Source organism: Cavia porcellus, unplaced genomic scaffold (genome assembly GCF_034190915.1).
Source record: "Cavia porcellus strain 051 isolate PalLab524CR breed Dunkin Hartley unplaced genomic scaffold, mCavPor4.1 scaffold_301, whole genome shotgun sequence".
NCBI classification, from domain to species: Eukaryota; Metazoa; Chordata; class Mammalia; order Rodentia; family Caviidae; genus Cavia; species Cavia porcellus.
The window spans coordinates 24,049-29,171 of NW_026947784.1; the positions used below are offsets into that span (position 1 = coordinate 24,049).

The 5,123-nt window shown below is 44.1% G+C and overlaps 1 long non-coding RNA gene across 1 annotated transcript; it reads right to left on the reverse strand.

The window, feature by feature from the left end:
- Window positions 1-245: 245 nt before the first annotated feature.
- Window positions 246-4,266, reverse strand: LOC134475164 (uncharacterized). Its single transcript, XR_010046160.1, has 2 exons — window positions 3,933-4,266; window positions 246-1,250 (listed from the first exon to the last, which is right to left on the reverse strand). It is a non-coding gene; the product is annotated as an uncharacterized LOC134475164 (long non-coding RNA).
- Between the last annotated feature and the right edge of the window lie 857 nt (window positions 4,267-5,123).

Genomic DNA, 5,123 nt, shown 5'->3' on the forward strand with positions numbered 1-5,123 from the left:
TCAGCTTCAAAGCCATGATCATCCCATCTCATTCTCTCTTGAGGCTGGGACTAAAGAAATCACCATTAGCCAATCTTTATAGGTAACTCCTTACAAATGCAATTATTTAAATACAAAATTATCAAAAATTGCATACTTTTTCTTTGATCCGGCCTGCAGATCAACAAGTTCGGAACTCCTGGAGGAGAAACGGGGATTAAATAAAAGACATAGGGGAGACAAAAAGAGACGAAGGCAAGTTGATGTTAACCCAATCAAGCCTCCGGTTTATTGAGAAAATAATCACACCTTTTATAGGCTAAGGGCGGGAGCTGGGACAGGAAGAGGTTAAACAGATGAATACAACAGGGTTACCATCACATCCGGATAAGTGACGTAAGCAGAAGAGGATTATGGTTAATGTAGGCAGACGTAGTGCCCATAGGAGAGAGAGAGAGAGACATCTAGGCAGCAATGCCTGTCACTCGGCTCCCTACATCTCCTCCCTTTTTATATTATTTAATTAAGAGTATGGCAGGCCCTGTGAGGACAGCATCTGTCTTAGGTCAAGGACCTCATTGCATGAACCCAACCAGGCCTTACCCGTCATGGGCTTGCAGAACAGCAGTTGGTCCTGTGCCTGTCTTAGGTGGCTGTTGGAATTAACATGCATGTCCTAGTTGCCCGTCTCTGACTGCCTGTCCATTGCCCCAGGGCAGTCAGGCCGCATCATCATATGGGCCACTCGTGGGAATTCCTTCCCTGTAGGTTTGTTGATCTGTCATCTCCAGCTGATGGTAGTGTACCTGAATGGGCTTTGCCATAAATGCGTCTATCCGGTTATTAATGAACATCATAATCCTCTGAAAAATACAAGACTCACAGAAATGAGAAACAATAGGTCAGCTAGGGGACCCAAAAGTGGGACTAGGTAAGGGAAAAACTCCCCCCCCCAAAATCAAGGAGAAGGGGTTGACAGTCATTTGTTGGTGTCTCTGTATGAAGTCATTCTCCTGTGTCTTGGAGCATGCCTTGTATAACACTGGATGCAGTCTATTTGGCTGGCGTTCCTCCAGACCGAGAAGAGCCTCTTCCGCAGTCATGGGGTTCTGTGCATGGCTGTCAGCAGTTGCAGTCTGTTTGGCAGGGGTCAAAATCCACCATGGGTGTGGTGTGGCTCAAGAAGGCTGGTTAAGCAGCATAAGGCTCCAAGGAGATGTGTCACCTGTAAGAGAACACAGGGGATTGTGCCTCAGGAAATAACATTATTCCTGGGCGTTATACGGGGTCTTTGAAGAACTGTCTACTTGCTTTACGAGGCGTTCAGGTAGCCATCTAGCTTCTCTATCTTGTTGAGAGTAAACACACACTGAACCTCGTCCCCAGATAAGGACTGGATCAGGGCCATTCCACACATTGGTTAGTGGGTCTCTCCATAAAACAGATGCAAACCGTGTTTGAGTCTGAGTATGCCAAAACCGAGATGCTGCGGAGCAGCCTGAAGCATCCAGGGTCAGAAAATTTAAAATAAAAAGAGCATGTGAAAGGACATTTCTAGGGGACCCCTGGGTGGGGTACCATGTCTCCCTTTTTATTTTATCAATGGTGAATTTAAGAGAACGATGCACACGTTCAACAATGCCTTGTCCCTGAGGATTGTAAGGTATACCTGTAGTGTGGAGGATATTAAGGCTTTTACAAAATTGAGCAAAGGAGGTACTGGTATAGCCAGGGCCATTATCGGTCTTAAGCTGTTGAGGACATCCCAGAACTGAGAAGGCTGACAGCATATGGGCTATAATGTGTTTAGCAGCTTTTCCAGTCTGGAGAGTGGCAAAAATGAAGCCACTATAAGTGTCAATGATGACATGTACATATTTTAGATTGCCAAACTCATTGAAATGGGTAACATCCATTTGCCATAAGGCATTAGGAATTAAACCTCTAGGGTTGACTCCTAGGTGTTGAACAGGTGAGTGGATAGCACAAGATGGGCAATTTTTTACAATTTGTCTGGCTTGCTCACGGGTAATTTTGTAGAGAAGGCGGAGGGTGTGAGCATTGAGGTGATGTAGCTGGTGGGCTTGTTGGGCCTCAGACACCTTGGAGTCCTGAGCCATAAAAACCTGTGCTCGTACAGCAACATCAGCCAAATGATTTCCTTGGGCAAGAGGCCCTGGGAGGTTGGAATGAGCTCGCAGATGACCGATAAAGAACTTATGACGGCGAAGCCATATGAAGCATTGTAATTGTTTGAACAGATTTGCAGCTGGGGAAGCATGACATATAGTAGCAACAATAATGGAACAGACTGAGCAAGGTAAGCACTGTCAGTATACAAATTAAATGGTTGGTCAGAGTAAGCAGCAAAAGCTGCAAGAATAGCTTCTAACTCTGCTAATTGTGCAGAGGAAGTATCTGCCTGGAGGGTAGAAACATTGTCTTGAGATACATAAGCAGCTCTTCCAGAGGATGAGCCATCAGTGAATAAAACCAGGGCACCCGGAAGGGGTTGTGAAGCTGTGACTTTAGGGAATATAAATGAGTGACGATTAGCAAAGTCAACTAGCTTATTTGGAGGGTAATGATTGTCAATAGTCCCTGAATAGGAAGCTAAGGCAATAGGCCACACTTCAGTACTCTGAAGTAACCAATCTATTTGGTCTTTTGTAAAAGGTTGAATGATAATGTCTGGTTCTTTGCCAAAGTAACATTTTCCCTGCTTTCTACCCTGGATTATTAGGTCTGAGACAGCTTGGAAATAAGGCAAAAGTGTTCTTTTTGGAGAGACTGGTAAATGGACCCACATGAGGGGAGCTTGTTGCCAGAACACTGCTGTAGGGCAAAGCTTTGTATTAAAAATGAGAAACTGTAAAGGCTCATTGTAGTCCATAAAGGAAACAGTTTGTTGAGCAATAGCCTCTTCTACTTTACTGAGCGCTCTCCTGGCATCAGGTGTAAGCTCTCGGGGGGAAGTTGGATCTATGTCTCCCCGAAGCAGTGCATAAAGGGGTTGTAAATCATGTTTAGTTAGTTTTAAAAATGGTATGAGCCAATTAACATCTCCCAATAGTTTTTGGAAGTCATGAAGTGTAAAGGAATAGAGAAAAAGCAATCTTTAAGATCTATGACAATTTTTAAAAAATCCTAAAGGAATGGCACTGAGTGAGGGGAGGCCAGGCTGTAGAGGCCCCATTAAGACCATTGTCTTATTTATCACCCTAAGGTCTTGTAGCAGCCTCCACTTTCCTGACCTTTTCCGGATAACAAAGATAGGTGTGTTCCAAGGGGAATTACTAGGAACAATGTGGCCTGGATCTAACTGGTCCTGTACCAGCTGCCTTGCGGCTGCAAGCTTTTCAGAGTTAAGGTTGTTTTTAAAGGCTTATATGAATCCCCAATTTGCCATGGAGGCACAGGGAGTGGCGTGCTGCCATCCTGGGACCTGCTGATCGTGTCAACAGGTGGAAGTGGTGGCAGATCACCATGTATGAGGACCTCTAACAGGCCATCATTCTCTGCATCTGAGAAATTAGTGGCTTCAGATTTTTCTGAGAACGGTTTTGAGGTAGATTTAAGGAAGTCGCGCAAGGCAGCCTCACCTAGTGCAACTGTCTCCTCAACCTGAGGGTCTGCATGCTTCTGGGCAAGCAGCTCAGAAATTAAATTCCAATATGTAAAGGTGGTCACAGGAACCTTTTCTGGACCGAAAACTCTATAATAATCTTTTAAAACATCTCTTACTGTATTCCACCTCTTGGTATCTATAGAACCCTCTAGGGGGAACCAAGGGCAAACCTTATGAATAAACTGAAAATACTGTAATAATTCTTGTTTTTCAACCCTTATCTCTCTTGTCTTTAATGCCTTTATAAGGCCTCCGACGAACAGTTCATGTTCGCTCAATACTTGACCCATGTCGGGAAAGGGAAATGGGGTTGCCGTTCACTCACCGTGACTCGGGCAGGACGTCGGGTAGTCGTCTGCGCAGGTCTCGGCACTTGATTTAATGTCCTGTTGCTTTAAACTTTAATCCTTGATTCAGTTTACTCATTCCTCTGCCGAGGTCTCTGGTTCAATTTGCTTTCACTTTCGGTTTAAGCCGGCTGTCTCTCGAACGGCTCCCTCGTTAACTTCTCCGTGCCAGGGGCTCCCACGCTGAGCGCCACTTGATCCGGCCTGCAGATCAACAAGTTCGGAACTCCTGGAGGAGAAACGGGGATTAAATAAAAGACATAGGGGAGACAAAAAGAGACGAAGGCAAGTTGATGTTAACCCAATCAAGCCTCCGGTTTAATTGAGAAAATAATCACACCTTTTATAGGCTAAGGGCGGGAGCTGGGACAGGAAGAGGTTAAACAGATGAATACAACAGGGTTACCATCACATCCGGATAAGTGACGTAAGCAGAAGAGGATTATGGTTAATGTAGGCAGACGCAGTGCCCATAGGAGAGAGAGAGACATCTAGGCAGCAATGCCTGTCACTCGGCTCCCTACATTTCTTAGTTTTTATAAAATAACAAGGAATATAAAAGTGACAGTTCTACTATACTCAATACAAGAATGAATGGGTTAAATTGACAACTGCCCCAATGATGCTCAGGATGGTCACTGCATAAACAAATGGGCTTCCCAAGTGATTCTTGGGGATAACTGCTAGGTGGCCAAGTGATAAAGGACAACTATTGATGTGTAATTGTGACTATTAACAAATGTTGATGCTGGGGAGGAAAGGGAAGAGATCTAAAGCATTAAGCTACATCTGCAGAACTTGATGATATATTTTGAGACAGGGTCACACTAATTGTGTAGGTTAGACTCAAATTCCTCTTCCACTAATTTAAGCTCCGTTAGGTAGTAGGATTACAAGCATGCATCAACAAGACCAGCAGGATTTACTTTCATGATGAAATGAGAAAGTGCATGTACTCAGGATATATGTATTATAGATTCAGTCTTCTATTATTAGCTGTAATACCAACTCCAAATTTTCCCATTGACGGTAAGCAGAAATGTGCTTCAGGGAATCTGTCCACATGCTGTAGTACGTACAGGCTGACAATGTACTTTACAGTGTCTTTTACTTTATGAAGTATGTCAGGTACTTCAGGTACAAAATAGATATAGTTTTAGTGGTGATTA